Consider the following 16392-nt stretch of genomic DNA (forward strand, 5'->3'; position numbering starts at 1 on the left):
GAAAAAACTAACTCTCTCTGTGGTTGTACACAGAGGGGCATTTCATTATTCCACTGAGCTGAAATCAGGGCTGAAGGAGTTGTCTGGAACTCACGAAATAATGAAATGCCCTTCGGTTTGCAAAGCAGGGAAGAAGGGGCTGGACGACCAGGGCTTCGGAGAGCTGATGAGTGCTCATGGGGTCATGGGAAGAGGTAGGATGGTTTACTGAGACTTGCGGCGTCTGAGCCAAAGAGCTGCTCGCGATTTAAGAGTCAGGCAGCTGGCATGGATGGCCCAGGTTCTCTGTGCTGAAGCAAGAGGCACAACGATTACAGTCTTCAGGATGGCAGCTGGTGAGTGAAAGACTTTGGTGCGAACTCAGGTGAACATGTGTGAGAAGCATCTGATTCCCTAATAAATATATTACTCAGAAAGTCACATGCATTAGACCCTTATTTTGTATAGCAATTTGAAATACAACCCTCTTCTTGTATGATCCTTTCTAATCTCCACATATAATATCCATTACTGAACACTCTTTTATTAATATTTGCATGCAAAAATGTTCTTCTAACTCTGTGTACTTGCCTGCTCTTCTGGGTCTAAGGAATGCACACACTTTTAAATGCATTTTTAAATTATTGTAGTTAAAATTATAGCTACATACACAATTCAGGAGTTTTGCCATCTGAATAACCTTTGCTATATTAGTGGCAAAAAAAATCACCAAGGTAAGTGTAAGAGTGGCTTTTCTACTGCAACCACAGATCAAAATAATGGTGTGAATGAGTCCTGTTCCCACTTTGTGGTGATTAGAATATTCAAGTGTCACCACTAGAACACTAAAGGCAAAAGACAAAGTTTCACACATGTTGTAAAAGAGCTTTTCTTCTAACATTCTTTAAAAAAAAAGTGGGGCATTCATTGAAAATAGCAGGAATAGAATCTAGGATGCAGCAATTATTGTGCTGAAGTAGCACTGATGTGGATGAAATGCTTTGCCTCCATGTGAGCCAGTAATGAAAGGACAAGCATAGAAACAAATGTCCAGATATAGACAAGGTCTCAAGATGCTCTAAGTTTTCTCCACTGTAAACATCTTTGAACAAACCTTGACCCTCCAAATACAAGATAAAATCTTTCGTGCATGAATGCAATTATTTTAATGCTGCTTAACATAGATGTTCTCCATTTTTTTATGTTGAATGGAAACTCATTATGCAATTTATGCAGAAGAAAATATTAGCGTTGGATAAAGGGCTATTGATCCTGGTAGAACCACGAAGACTTCTGTGAAATTTTCTGAATTTTTCTGTGAATGATTTTCATTTCACCTGGTGTCCTTTCTCATCCACAGAACCACCAAGCCAAAGCAAACTTACCAAGTGTTAGCACTCTAAATGTCTTGGCCTAATACAAAGATGACAGACCAGTCTGTAGTAGTAAAATAATCAGTCTTAATATGTGGTCAGCGTTTGCTTCTCCTGTTGTGATTCCTCTGATTTTATTGTTAAGAATGCACACAAAGAGCTTATGATATAGAAATACATTTTCGAGAATATTCACGAAGCCACTGTCTGTGAAAACAGCTACCACCCAATTAGCAATAGATCTTGGTTTAATGTATTGATTTTTCACTACTTCAGGCAATTTCTGCAATTGAAAAGATTTCTGTACATGCAAAAAACTGTTTTGAGATATTTGCCTAAACTTCTGACTATTTTTTCTTTTTTAAGGAATTCAGAGTTTGATTTGGCAGCAAGTTCACCATAGATTAGCTCCTCTTAACATTCTGCCTCATTACAGAGTTTTCCATGACAATGAATCTGCAAATGCTGATGGCTTCCTACAATATATTTGACCTTTTCAGTGCTCAGTATTTTGACTGTTGATGCTTTCCAGTCCTTCTGTGTATGTTACCGATGCTATAAACAGAGCAGAAAGGATATACAACAGAGCTAATAACTAAGTGGAATATCTAATCCAAACAAGAGTTTTTCTTAGAAGTTTGCATGTGTCAAGTAGTAGAGGGGCACCAAAACTGTACAGGCTTACTATTTTGCTTTAGTTTCATAAATAGCGGAGCTGAAAGTATGCTGGCATTACTGCAGGTATGAGCACGCTGTGCATGCACACGTGTAGCTGCACTACCCACCTGAACCACACACTCATATGCTGTGAGGACCTGAGAACTGCATTTTATGACACAGCCATCCTTTTAGTCAGCAAACTTCAATTATATAGGGGAGGCTTTCAGTCTGACAGGATACATTTACTTTTTCCTCAAGGATTTCCTTTTTTAGTAAATGACTACACCATATTGCACAAATGCAGCATACCTTACTGCAGTAGACCAGTGAAATGTCTGCAGTTTTCCAAAGTTGGCCATAGTCTCCAAGGTTTCCACATTTGGGGGAGAAATGGCAGAACTATCAAATCAGGGAAGAATATTTGCTCTGCTTAAAGAGAATTCAGAAACTGTTAAGAGGTTGCCCATGAGGTGCTGATACCTAAATCATGTTAATTCTTGGCACACTACAAAGATCACAGTATGGTAAGATCAAGTTATCTTTTTTTTTTCTTTCTCTCTCTCTCATAATAAGTGCTTTTTTTGGGGGGGGGGGGGTTCTGATGTGATACAAATGTTCAGACTTTTGGAGAGCCACCAGTTCTTGAAAAATATGCTAAAACCTGAAGTTAGCAGGGCATCTTGGTGGACTTATTTATTACATGAGCACCAAATGGTTTATATTAGAATTAGAAAATTTAGGGTTTAAATAGACTTCAATAATTGCTCTTACTAACTTTTTTTATTGATATTTAGAGCTGTCATTGTTAGAGATACCAAAGCTTACTTTTGCCCAATTCATTAAAATAAATTTGTTTTGCTTTCTTAATCTTTATCTTAATCATTTAACAAAGATGGTTAATGAAATAATCCTTCTTTCTCTTCTCAGGGAAGAAGCAGACTTTCTGTAATCAGACATTCATCAGAATCATCAGCTTCATTGTTTCTGTTATTTTTTATTGAGGGTCTAATCAAACACTGTTTTTTATTACATCTTAGTAGTTCTGCTAATAGAGTTTCCACCCCAATTAACATTGACTTTGAAAACATGTCTGACATCCAAGAAGAAAAATATAAATAATCAAATACCTGAAAGCTAGGGAAATCTTATTATTTTCAACACAAGTGTATTTCATTTTCAAAACCAAACCAAACCAAAACAAAATCCATTTTTAATACCATTTCTTATGACCTTCAACTTGAAACAAGCCAGAAGGAGTTGTAGTCTGGCTATGTTCTTATTTAAACAGCTTTACTCTTTGGGTAAAATGTCTAACTTCATATTTTCTATCTACTTGAGTGCAAAGGAGTGGAAGACACAGACAATATTTCTGTTTAAGATAATATTGAAATACAGCTTTTCCCTCCAGCGTAGATACTTGGCAACCACTAAGTATCTACTTCAGACAGTCAGAGTAACATAGCTTTAAATTCTTCCCATATTAATGTTGTTATTATTTAATTCCATATTTTGTTTTGAATTATATATGAAAGCTGATGTATTTTCTAAGTAGATTATAGAATAGACGTGACAGAAATTAACAGTGCTAACTAAATAAGTTTTCATTCTGGTGACACACTAATGCAAGGTCACAACTGTTGGAATCTGGAAGCCCACTTTCCTCCAGTTTCAGTTTGTCACCTGTCATATGCGTATATGCAGAGTCAGAGTGAAGCATTAGCAGGATGTCTATATAATTACTGTTGATAGCTAGATATTGCCAAAAACAAGCACTGTATAAAGGAAGACTATCAAAGCTATGTAAAGTGTAATTTGGTCAAGAAAATGTCCTGAAGATACAATGAGTTTAGATATATATGTGGGGGCAAAAGATACTGTAAATTAAAATCTTTCATCCTTTCCTTTTTTTCTTGGCCGTAACTACATGGAAGGTAGTTGCCTATAACAGACCAGATTTTGCCAGCAAAGTGTACAGAGGAAGTAGAAAAGGCTCAGGGAAAAAATAAATCTGTATTTCCCAACAATCAAAGAACAGATTGAGCTGCAGATTTTGATTTGTCACTATTTTTATGCTCTTTTTATTCTTCACTTCATATGATACATCTAAACAAAACACTCTCCACCTTTTATTTTAAATGATCTTTGCTAGTGCTTCATTTGTTTCTATTCAGCCAGGTAGCATTGCTTTGACACTGAACCAAAATTAAGATTGCTATTTATTTAGATATTATGACCATGTCTAACTGTAGTTATCGATCATGCTCAGGTTGGAGAAATAGAAAAAAAACAAAATACATTGCTTAGATTTAATCCGATTAAGATGAGTGTAATGCATTTCTCTTACCAGTTGTATTTATTTGCAAAGCATAATGAGGGTGTAAAGTGGATGTCCCAATAGCTCTACAGTTTTTCAGCATTATCATTTAACTCCTTATTAAGAATTCTATTTTCAGGATCCTCAGAGTCACAAATGTTCCCTAGCTTACAGTTTTCACATTCTTTACCAACATATATAACTTTTGTGGAAGTGCATATTAGAGGAAGTGTTCTGTGTGTGCAGAACAGTCTATTCCTCATGTTTCTGTATTTCTGTTTTCTCATTCTATTTGCTCTAGAACTCTTGGCAACAGTGACACAACCTTGCTTTCCTGGTTTGGTCTCATTTATGTAGATTTCAGTTTGGGTACAACAGGAGGGATAATATTAGTATTTTTAGGGTCCTAACACAATTCTATTCAGCTGTCTTGGAGCTCTTTTTATTAGACCTCTTCCAAGCAAAGTGGAAAGATTGTGCATGACCAACTAACATCATAAATAGAGGTAGCTTATATTCTTTTTCTTTTTTTCCCCAACAGTTCATTTAACACCTGAAGGTGATCTGTTGGGGAATAACCTGTTTAATGGTGTCTCTGTTTTCTTAGCAATGTGGAGCTCAGTATAAGAGTGAGCTGCTTAGAAAAAGAAGGTAATGAGCTATATCTTATTTTGGCATTGATTTTACTTGGAGCAGCCAAATTCCTCTTGTTCTTAAAGGACATCATATGTGTATATATGTGTGTATATATATATGTAGTAAGTACAATATGTATGTTCATCTACAGGTATATATGCATATACAGATGTGTGTATATACATGTGTGTATATGCACATATATATGTGTGTACATGTGCAACATTTTATGATAGTTGGGTTTCTTTTGCAGTAATTTCTCTACTTCAGATGTTACACACAATTTATACAGATATTCTGTCTCCATTTTGTAAGCTTTCCTCCTCCATGACTCTCTTGGTTTGTGGGTATTTCCAGTACCACAGCTGTAACCAGTTCTTGCAGCAAAGGCCTCAGTCCCTCTCCTGCTGGCTGGGTAAAGTAATAAGCTAATGATTTTAAACATCTGCTAGTTTGTGAGCTTGCACACAGGTCCAAAAAAGCTGTTTCACCTTTTCTTGTCAGCATGTGTTGCACCATGGACTTAGCAGTGCCTGGGAGTTGCACACCTTGGACCACAATGGACTGACTCCAACATGCAAGGTGAGGAGCTGCCTATAGGAAACAGAGACATACTAGCAGGTAGGGATTAAATATTCCAAGGACAGGGAAAATATCCTAATAATAACTTGCCAAAGTTATCTTGAATTCTTGTCAGATATCAGGATACTTCCTCTTTATGTACCAATCTCTCCTTCATTCATGTTAATTAAATAGTACAGCAGTAGCAGGATTAAGTTCATATGTGCTGGTTTCTCCTCTGCTAAGGGTTATACTAGGAACATCCAGCCCCTTCCTTCCAGTATAGCAAGCAAACACTGCAGGGGTGGGGGATGAGCCATTGGTACCTTTTGCACAAATCTTTGGGGAAGATGAGAGGAGGAGACAAAAAGAGGAACCTCATCCGTACTGGGCTCCAGACTGCTGTGAGAAGGGAAGGAGCGTGTCCGTGTGCCCCTCATCCTCTCTGCTCCCTACTCTGTTCCCCAGGAAGGCTGACAGTAGGAAACAGTATGGAGGTCAAGACTTTTGCTAAATTTTTCTCAAAGGCAGTGCTGAAAGTAGTTTAAAAGGATTTAACACAGAAACCGATGTTGTCAATTTGTTGGAGTTTTGGATTGTTGCCTCCTTTTTCTGCTTTAGGAAACTAAGCTCCAACCCTTAGAGCAGTATGTGTCTTTTTAAGTATCTTTTCAGCATCTGATGTTCAGTTGCCTATATCTCTAGGTATGAACATTTGTATTTTCATTTACACTTCTATGGTTCTTCCTTCAGCTTACCTTATCGCTTATGACTTAATGGCTGAGGTGGCAGCTGATATTCAAAATAATCAACTCATGGAGGTGGAATACATCTTTGTTTACTCAGTTTATTCTCACGCAGAATCCTAACTTTGTTTGGCTTTAGGGTTTCTGTCAGAGTTTCTGTTCAAACTGGAAGCTGGAACACTGTGGGTTAATGCAATCTGATCTTCAGCCCCTATTAATTACAGGGAACTCTTTTTCTGTTACCCTCTCGACTTTCTGCTGCTTTGTAAAATACAGCCAAGGGTGAATATTCCTAGATGGATCACTCCTGATATATTTACTCTTTCCAGATATGAGTAATAGGTGTTAGGAGTAATGGTTATTAAAGTGGTTTCCTTTCCATTTCAGCTGAATTTGTTCTATCCACATAAAATGACTTGTGGTGGTCTCTGCCTGCCATTTGATGTACAGTCCTTTGCAAGTCAGCTTCATAGGAAGACTGTCCCAGAAATCACTGGCTGGTCATGCAGTATGCCAGCACACCAACAGCGATTCTTTAGTAAAGAGCTATAACATTTCAGCCTGGAGGCTGAAAATTCTTGGAGTAACTATGAAACCACGGAGCTGCAGCCTGATCATCAGTGATACCACTTCAAATACTGTTTGAAAAGATATTTCAAAATTTCATGTTAGATTTGTGATAGTACAGCAACCTTTTGCTTAAAGGAACCAGTTGTGATGAGAAGACTTACTGAATGTAGCATTTGACTACCTGTAAATGTACATCAGGAAATGTTATAGATTTTTTGGGGGGAGGGGGGGGGATGAGTTGTGTGATCTAGTAGTTGACCTGTATCTGTGATAATTTTAATCAGTGTTTTGATAACATTGTTTGGCATAGCCTGAAGTTGTATGCTCAGATGGCTCTCCGAAAAAAAACTTGTCTTTTGCTCCCCATTTAATGTGCTTGCTGAATTCCTCAGCTTTGGAGAGTAATAACTACAGTTTGGCCATGTTTTGTGTGTCTATCCCTGGAGTTTGGAAGACTGTGTTGCATTATCTATGATCAGCTTTTCCTGGTAGCAATGTCCTAAAGTGCAATTAAATCAGATTTCCTTAGAGGAGTAGTTTGTATATAATATGTCAAGATCTTGATTTCTCAGAGGATTTTATATGTCTGGCTCATCAGCATGCTTCTAAGGAGTCCCAGTGACTCCAGTAAGATGTTGCTTATACAATTTCAAAAATATTTTCTCCAGGGTGGTGGAGGGAGCAGGCTCATTTGAAGCCCCTTTCCTTTGTACATATATACATATACACACACATATCTGTGTGTGTGTGTGTGTGTGTGTGTGTGTGTGTGTGTGTGTGCACGTGTGTGCGTATATGACATATAATCAGGCAAAGCTGTAAGGAGAAACCCTGGCTCACAGTATCTCCTGAACACATGCTGTTACCAATGCCATTACCAAGTTTCGCTTGCCCCCCTCTCTTTTACTGCTGTGCCAGAATGGTCTTTTTGAGCAAACAACCACTCGAGCTTTTCTAGCTAAAGCTTAAAATGTGCAGGGTGAAAATGAGCAACATGCCGCATATTTCTGGTACACATCTGCTGAAAACTGCATTGCTCAGTGTAGGAATTCTTAACTGATACCAGCCTTTCTGAGGCAACCTAGGACTCCCTCCACTAAGCATTGCTGTCAGTGGTGTACATACACCCTGAGACATACTTTAATGATCATATCCTCAAACTTCCTAGGAAATTTCTACCTAATTGCTTCTCTGAGAGTTACTGACCATGATGGAACTCAGAAAACATACTACTTTTCCTTTTAGCATGTCTTTCTGATGGAAATTTGCAGCCCTCTGTCTAGCTAGTGGTATACAGCAAGTGTTAAAATATTTCTTGATGACTGTCTTCACTAGGACTGGTCAGTGAAAGTAAGCAACCCTGCTGCCCTGAAGGTCTGATTTACAGCTCTTCCCAGTGCAGTAGCCGCATTCAGCCACCTGCAGAGAGCAAGACAGCTGCAGTCCCTGCTACCATGGTTGCCATCACACCTGTGCCTACAGCACTCATGGCCACAGCAGACACCTCTTGCGTGGGTCTGGTTAAGTCTGACCTTTCTGAGCAACTCAAAGGCTGAATGATGTCAACAGTTGTAAACACAACAAGTGTCAGCTGTCTTCGACAAAGAAAAATCTTGGGGTCAAACAGATTCCCTGCAGTCAACATTGCAACCTGCCTTTACTCTTATAGAAGAAAATGATTCTTTCAGCAGCAATAAGAAGAGGCTCTTGAATTTTGTAACAGACAGTGAAGGCCACAGTAACTGCTTGATTTATGACAAACATTCCCAAATAAGACACAAAGACTGCTCAAAATCATCCTACCATTTTAACCCATGCTTATCTAGCAAAATGAATGAAGAAAAGGTTCTCCTTCAGATATCCATAATGGGCTCATTACCAGGTCAACATTTAATACTGAAACTGAGGAATATTTTAAACCTGCATACCTAAAATCAAGGAAGCCGCCCTGTTGACCCAAAAAGCAGGACCTGCATCCATTTAGTACAAAATACTGCCTTTCTTTACATATGGAGGTTAAGCTGACAACAGACAAAGGCTCACAACTATGTAAAAGCCTCCATGGAGCTCATTGATCTTCTAGGACTGTTAACTCCAGTTTTCTGTTAAATTATGCCAAAGTATTTCTTTTTTACAAAGCTGAATGCAGGCTGCAGGTTGAGCTGCAATTTTCTCACTCACGATACTTCCTCTTCTAGATTCAGTTCAGACATAACAGCAAAGAAAATGCAGGAGCAGGAAAGTGACACCAGTAAGCACTGCGGTATTCTGGGAGAGAGCCAGAGAGCTGTTTTGTGTCTTAAGCACTTACTTTTTTTACTGTCCAATCTGTCTTACCTCTGCATTAATGCCGTATCATTTCCCCTGTAGCTCAGCACTGGCTACATGGCAACATTGTCGATACTGTCCCAGGGCTTAAGTGCACTAATAATTTACAGCTCCCACCCCAAAGGTTAGTAATGAGTTCTCCTCAGTGGTGTCTCAATTATTTGTGGCTCAGTTTTATGGGGCCTGAACATTAGCAGATTGAATTTCTTAGATACAGCAGTTTGCACTCTGGATGGAGTTGGTCTCACCAAGCTTTAGCTGCGTCAAATAAAGTTAGCTAGCTGGTTAGATTCCCATTTTAGTCACTGAGATCCTAAGTCTTCCTAGCCTGAGATAAGCTGGATGAATCCGTCATTGGAGGTGCTAATTGATGTCAGTGATTATCTCAAAACAACACCAACAAGACCTCAAGATTTGATATTACTGAGAGTGTCCTGTCATCCTGGTTCAGATGCAGATCTACAACACCCCTGCAGATCAACATTGAGATCTACATTGTACAATCTCTTTTTGGAAATTGCACTCCATCAGAAGATCTGTTTCTTCTCCTGATGCACCTGTCCTTAGAGTAACCTATGAAAGCACAAGCAAGATTCAACTTCCACTTTTTCAGCAGTTTATGGAAAAAAAAAAAGAAAGCCTAAACTTATGGGCTGAGAATTCTTCTCAATGAACATAAGGTTAGAGCAGAACAAATTTTGCACCAGTTTTGGTCTCATTTCCATAATAACTGTGATTGTTTGGTGTCAGGCTATAAAAGAAAGTGGCAAAGGGCCAATAAAAGGCAGAGGTTTAATATAATATTCCTAACATAAGTCAGAACAGGTTCAATTGATTTACTGAATTATATTTACAGACAAAGCACAGACACTGAGGGGAAGATACTCTTTTTCGGAAAATATGTAGAAGAGCTAGATTAAAAAAAATTTTTTTAAATACATTCAACAAGATGTGGTAGAAATGTTTATGAGACTGTTTCTATTTTTACAAGATCTTAATGAAAATCACTTGTGAAAATTGGCAGCTAAAACAATTTTAACCTTAGCAAATACATTTTGCAAGAAAATATAAAGAAACAAAGTAAAAATATGCTCTGAGAAGATTTCAGCCAAAGACAGGAAAAAAAGTATCCACCAGTAAACATATGGACCTAGGAATAAAAGAAGCAAAGCAATACTCACAGATTGTAAGTAGCTGCTAGTTGCACTATATGCACAGAGCAGGCCTTTCAGCTGGCTCAATAGAAAGAACAATGTTTTGTTTGTTTGGGCTTATGCTTGCAAAATGTTGATAGGCAAATGTCCTTCCAGCAAAGTTTCACTGCCAAAATGCCCTGTGTTCTGGAAAGCTTCAATATTTTAAGCTGGTATCTCCTAACACCAAAACAAACTGAAAGTAATCTAATTGAAAAAAAATTACTCAAAGATTGAACCTTGCGTATGTTAGTTTACGTAAAAGTGCTTGATGAATGGTATTTGAAATTGCTAACTGTGAGAACTACTTTCTTTCAGTATAATTTTGGTCCTTTTCTCAGTTTAAAATTATATGACTGAAATGAGATCATTTTGATGCAAGACTAACATATTTCAGATTCTTTTTCATGATTGTTGAAAACAGTATAAAATTGGCTTGGCAAAGTGTGGTGCTTCTGTGTTTGGAAAAAGCAGGTGTTGAAAATCAAAACTGAAGAAGTGATTTACTCTACCTGGCACATCTTAAGGACTGTGATGCAGAGAAGGGATTTGCTTAGCAGCATGTGTGGGTCTCCACTTAACTAAAAGGATAATTACAGTACCAAAAACAATCTAGCTTCATTAGCTCACTATTTTCATGTTTGTGGTTTAGTTCTGCTGCAAAGTGCAGTGGCTTCATTTGGGCAGGTCTCTCTGGTCAAATATAACTGGGGTGCTCCAGCAAACAACCTGCCATGAGGTCATGGCTGCTTCCAAAAAGCCATAGCCCAGAAATACTTGAAAACCGTAATTGTGATGGAAGGTGTGCTGTGGATGTTTACAGTTGAAGTTCCTCATGAACCGAGATCTCTGGCCAAGAACATTAGCCTTGAACACAGAAGAAAAATGCTAACAGGACTAGGATACCACACATCAAGGTTTCCCAATATTCTCATTTATTTAGGAACACATGGTTTTAGTAAACTGTTCCTTGGTATTTGCTGTTGAGTTCTTTTGCTGTTGGAACTGCTTTAGAAATCAGATACTGACTGTGAGATCAGCAGACAGGAACTCTTGTAACAAAGAAGACCCTCTTAGCTGACTTTTCATACTGGCAGCTTATGTAGCATAGACCAAGCTATTGGAAAACAAAACCCATAGGATACACCAGAGGCCAGCTCTAACAACTGTCTTTTCAGATAAAAATGAATTTTCTGATAATCACGCCAATTTGCAGTCTCACTGAAATGTCTCCTCTTTCTTCCTATTAACTAATTTGTAAGCGATCCTCTGGCACAACTGGTCCATCATCTGTTGTCACTTGTTTGTGCTATTCTTTAGATTTGACTAGGATTTACTTCAAAAAGTAAGCCTACATAATTGAGTGAAGGGAAGAATATAAAAAGGCTTGCGGAAGAAGTATTCCCACCCACTAAGCATTCTCCTACATTAAACATAATTGCTATTAACTGATGTCTGGTATAATTCCAATAATTTGTGAATTGTTATCTGGAACACTATCTGGAGTAATCTGGATTGCCTTTCAGGATTATCTGATAATGTTGCTTTCATCTCCCTGTTTTTGTGCATAGAAGAACTGTGAAGCTGCCAGCTGAAGGGGAGCATTGGGGAGACACTATTGCACATCCTGATGCTCCTGTCAGACAGACAGACATTCCAGTAACTCTTTAATCTTCACTGTCTTAACCCCTAAAACTTCTTTAGGAATAAAAGTCTGAAAATTCTGGATGCGTGACCTTACGAAGATTGTGAGAAATTGATTGATAGGCCTCCCAACAAACAGCTTCCCCATAACACTTATTCTATCCCATTGACTGAGCTAGAAGACAAGTTGTAGCAACAGAATTATCAACCACCAGAGAGGAAATGGTCAAGCTCTGCTGTATTTTCTTCCCTGAAGCTCACTGAGGTACATCACTTGAGAGCTAGATCACTTCTCAAGTCATTTTGTTAAAGGAGTTCACCAACACCTGCTTGACAGATTTTCTTTTTTAGTCCTAAAATTAAGACTGCACTGTAGTGTTCTTTGGAGCTGCTAAAATTAGGCAACAACTTCCCTAGTGAAAAAGCGGGAGGCTTGCTTCTAGGCTACAGGAAATATTCAGCTTACATTTTCAGTGGGTGGAGAAGTTCTGAAACATAAGTTTTGCTTGAGGGTTTTCCCCAATACTTTCCTAACACCAGCCCTCAGGTTGCCATTGCTTTAGACTTTCCAATTACTTTAGACCCCATTTATGCCATTACCAGTGTGTGATCAATCTCTTCCCTCAGAAATCACCTACTGACTGCCTTCCCTCCCTTCAGAAACATAAGGCTCCAGCACCAGAGGACCAGGAACAAATATGCACCAAAGAGAACCTATTATGCAAAGAGGCTCATGAGAAAGAGCAGAGAACAAGGCACCTAGTTTTACTTGTCAATTTGATCTGTATAAAAGCTATGAAAATCACCCGAGGATAGTTCTTCATAGCTCTTCCAACCTTCAAAATGAAAAGCCTTTCTTTAAGCCTTCAAAGTGACTGAATGCCTCTCCAGTCAAATTTATATTAAATCTTAATTACATCTCTCTTTCAAGGCTCTGAGTCTGGAGACCTTGACAGCCAGCAAGGCACATCTACATACCTTAAACAAGATTAGATTTTCAGAAGACAGGAGGCTTTACAGTGTTTTTTGATACTCTGACCTAACACTGTGTAAAGCACCTATTCATTGCAGAGTACATATTTTCATCCAACCTAAAATGAGTCATTGCCTATACATTTTCTGGCCATGTGGCTACACAGTTAGCTAACTGTGTCACTTCAGATTTGAGATATGGCTATAGTAGTAACATTAATAATACCTGATTCACTAGATTTAGATTATGAGTTGAAGGAGTGAGCTAGGGGCAAAGTTATTTTGGACCTCCAAAGTAGCATCACTGTTGGCATGGTAGGCCCATTTTGGCAAATCTTATTTCTTCAGTTAAAACTATCCATGTCTCTTTGGTTGTTTGTGTGAATGTGTGAAAAATCTGCATTAATGAAAATGCTTAATCTATTTCTAAGAGTTTGTGAGAAAAAAATGAGTTAGCCCATCAGCTCTATGTTTTGGCCCTATTTATTTATATAAGTCATCATATATTTTTGTCTGTCTATGTCTATATCAATAGATAGATAGATAGGTAGGTAAATAAGTCAATAGATCAATCGATCAACTGATCTCAAAAAAAATGAAAGAACAAACTTATTCCTATGCATGATTCAACTTGACATCTAAAGCAAAAGATTTCTGGATTTACTTTTTTTTTTTTTTTTTTTTTAAGAGAAAGAAGTAATTTGCTGAACCCAAAGGAACATTCAATCTGAAACAGCCTTAGCTCAGTTAAGTTCACAGAAATGAGAGTAGGGTCACACACTCACGAGCAGTTGAATAATGAGGACAAAGAAGCTACTGCCATCACCAAATCCAAAGAGGAGTGGGTTTTATTCCTTTAGATCTTGTACACATTTGGATTTTCCTTGTAGGAAATATGTATCGTGTTTTTTTCACAAAGAGGTAAGCTACAGTGAGATACCTGCTCGCAAGCTTAAGGATCAGTGGTACCTAAAATGCTGGGACAGCTGGTTCTGTCTGTACCCCCATGAGTGTAAACATGGCTGACCCACACCATTACTGATATCATCATAACACCAATAAAGCATTTAGCCTGGGATAGAATTAGGGCTCAAAGATTTTTCTTGTTTTACTTCTCATGAAAATTTGAAACATTCTCAAACATTAAGATTTTCTCTGTCCTCCTACAGATTTCAAATCCCCCTCTGCAACTGGGGTTTTCAGTCAATGGAAATTCCATGGAAACCAGAGGTATTCAAATAATTAGAATAACTCCTATGCTGATAATGAATACCCCAAAAAAGAAAAAAAAAGTTACACAACTCATGGAAGGCAATATAATCTTCATTGAATGCATGTGGTAAACATAGGACAAAGCCTTCTGTATCAGAATGAAATGACTTTGTTTGTTCATATTGGTTGTTTGGACCCAACTTCTGCTATGGGTTATACTACTGTAAATTTGAACTAAATCCCATATCAGTGCAGTTCATACAAATTTACACAAATGTAATTGAAGGTGAAGTTTACCTAGCTGAACAGGCTTTTTTGGCCTCTGAAGTCTGTCTACTTCTCCAAATCCCTCACAAGATGTGATCTAACTGGCAAAATCCCATGTAAAGGCTCTCAAGCATATAAATAAAACAAGTGGAAGACATGACTTCTTAACTGGCTATATGTGCCAATACCTGGAGTTTGCATCCAATTTGGAGTAAAGCCTAATATCTTGAAATTTGGCTTCCAGTGGCAAAATATGTTCCTCCTTTAACACTCCAATTCATCATAGTGACATTCATGTCAAAGTACGGATTATGTTTTTCTGTGCTATTATAAGATCAACTCAACACCAGGAGTAATAAGCTTTTCAATCTAGAAATTTGATTTCAGCTCTGAGAAAGGTCTAGAGAAAACAATCCATCTGACTGCAGAATGTTAAAAAAAAAATAGTAAGTATAGGGCTTACTGTACCTTCTGCTCTTCCCCTCCCCTTGCAAGAAGCGAGCACATTAGGGATAGTGAGTAAAATATCAGTCTTTTGTTTCCCTAGAAATCTTAAACAGCAAATACTGTGGCCTTAGCTGCAGCTAGGTCTCTTGGAAAACAACTTAATGCAGTTCCATCTGTATGGGGTTTTAACCAAGATTTTCCCCACTGCACAGGATACATCACCAAATATCATTAATGACATTAAGAGGTACGTGTTCTTTGGTCAAAGAATGCATCCATAAAAGCTGCCAACGTGCTTCATGGTTGTGCCATCTCCCTTTGCCCCAGTACTCCTTCCCTGACCACCACATCATCATATTGAGCTGCCCACATGCCAGAAGAAAATAAGCATAGTATTTAAATATTTTAACATTCATTTGTGACTTTTTTTCTTTGTTTTTACTCTAGGACACTGTCTGAGAGCAGCAAGATATTCTTCTAAGATGAAAAATATTTATTCATTTAAGCATAAGAAACAGCAAGCATGAGAAATACCATATTTAAATATGCGGTAGGAACATCATTGCTGTATTGAGATTAAAAAACTGCTAAAGTCATTACCGTAATTTTGTAAAGGCTTGTGTGCATTTAAACATCAATTACTACTTACCTACTTGGAGTACCTTGAGTAGTTTTAAGTCTTACCATGTTTCATTCTATTCTTGAGTTATTTTGTAAATGAGTTAATTGGCAGTAGACAGCTGCCATTTAGCAGCCTTAAGCTATTTGAAATTCAGGGTGTTTTTTTCTCATTACAGTTTCCCATAGTGTGGCTTGCTTTCAGCTGTTTTCCCATAATAAACAAGAACTGAAATTAAAGAATGCTCTGGGTAACTTGGAAAATAGAAGTGAAGTTACTCCTTGCATGGCTCTGTCCACTGGAGATAGACTGTGACCCTTATTTACTGTCCTCCTGTAGATGGTTCTTTAACCTACTTTGCACAATCACCTCTTGTAGAATCCGAAGACAAAGATTAATTTCAAACTTTAGTATTTAACTCTTGAAACATACAAAGAAGAAAAGAAACTCATTTTAGACAGAACCTAGTTATTAAGTTCTAGTAACATAATTAAATCCAATTTCACAGTTTTCACAGCTGAGGACTTTTGCCTTTTGTAAGAAAAAATGTGCTGTCTGAGGCCTCTAGCTACTTTTATTCAAGAAGCAGTTAAGGGCCTGCAGCGAAAGGAAGGCCTCTCTGACAGTCTCAGGGCTGAGATCTTGCTACTTCATGGTTTCATTTGGATTTAAAATCTTTCCCAAGCAATGGTCTACATCATTCTATATAGTAATAATCACTTCTGCAGCAAGTCCCTATTTGACAAGCAATAACTTGCCAACCCTCTCTGCTCTTGCGTTTTTCTCAGCAAATTTCACTTTTTTCAAAGACTAGCTGTATCAAGACAAAAATGTGCATTAAATTACTGCTCTCTTCATTGACCCTTATGGT

General features: G+C 37.9%; 1 long non-coding RNA gene across 3 annotated transcripts; it reads left to right on the top strand.

Moving 5' to 3' along the window:
- Window positions 1-2364: 2364 nt before the first annotated feature.
- On the top strand, window positions 2365-15418 carry LOC106496065 (uncharacterized). 3 transcript variants are annotated; one of them, XR_001294531.2, is made up of 5 exons: window positions 2365-2536; window positions 5278-5377; window positions 5467-5544; window positions 14146-14206; window positions 15350-15418. It is a non-coding gene; the product is annotated as an uncharacterized lncRNA (long non-coding RNA). The 3 variants fall into 3 exon arrangements; XR_001294532.2 differs by lacking the exon at window positions 2365-2536 and adding an exon at window positions 4873-4977; XR_010886956.1 differs by lacking the exons at window positions 14146-14206; window positions 15350-15418 and adding an exon at window positions 6657-7341.
- The last annotated feature ends 974 nt before the right edge of the window (window positions 15419-16392 follow it).

The sequence above is a fragment of the Apteryx mantelli genome, chromosome Z, assembly GCF_036417845.1.
Source record: "Apteryx mantelli isolate bAptMan1 chromosome Z, bAptMan1.hap1, whole genome shotgun sequence".
NCBI classification, from domain to species: domain Eukaryota; kingdom Metazoa; phylum Chordata; class Aves; order Apterygiformes; family Apterygidae; genus Apteryx; species Apteryx mantelli.